The sequence below is a fragment of the Buceros rhinoceros genome, unplaced genomic scaffold, assembly GCF_000710305.1.
Source record: "Buceros rhinoceros silvestris isolate BGI_N320 unplaced genomic scaffold, ASM71030v1 scaffold28924, whole genome shotgun sequence".
Taxonomy (NCBI): domain Eukaryota; kingdom Metazoa; phylum Chordata; class Aves; order Bucerotiformes; family Bucerotidae; genus Buceros; species Buceros rhinoceros.
In genome coordinates, this window is record NW_010406978.1 from 6,588 (window position 1) to 7,282 (window position 695).

Sequence of the window (695 nt, forward strand, 5' to 3'; positions counted from 1 at the left end):
ATAAGAAACCTTTCATCTCCCCCCTGCAGTGACGCAAGCCCCCGGCAGCACCCCTGCTGCCTGTCCCACCCCATCGCCGGGTCCATGGGCACGGAGCTGTCACAGCCTCGGGAAGTGAAACCTGTCCCCAGCCCCACACCCGCAGTGCCCGGCCGCTGGCACTGTTCACCAGCTCTGAAATGGAGCCTTCCTTTGGGATTTTGGGCCCTGCCCCCCTGTACTTAGGGACTCCTGGGGGATCTGGCCCCGTCCCTCCCTTGGCCAAGGTCTGTCTCTATGGGAAAGGTGTCAACTGTGCCCTGCTGGAAGTGGCACTTTTTAGCATTAGCCACATCAGCAAGTTTTCCTTGTTCTCACAGGGCTCAGCAGCCCCAGTTTTAATAAAAATTCATTTAATATAATTTAATTTAAAGCAGTTCTAATGTGGAAGCTATAAAATGAGTTCACATAAATGAGAACGAGGGCAAACCCGTGTGGCTGCTCATGTGCCGATTCAGCCTGGCTGTCCTGCATGAGCCCTGAGTGGGGACCAGCCACGCACCGTCCAGGCTGGAGGGGTAATTAAATCCCTGTCTGCCTCGGGTGGCACCGCGGCCCAGCCGTCCTGTAGCCCGGCAGCCCTCAGCAGCTGGCAGATGCCCGAGCATGGCTGGGGCCGAGCCTGCCGCGAGCTCCGGGGGGGTGTTCGGTGGGAG

The 695-nt window shown here is 58.6% G+C and overlaps 1 protein-coding gene across 1 annotated transcript in view; it reads right to left on the bottom strand.

The window, feature by feature from the left end:
• Positions 1-695, bottom strand: part of RSPO1 (R-spondin 1) — a 5,987-nt gene that overhangs the window by 4,402 nt on the left and 890 nt on the right. The window lies entirely within an intron of this gene.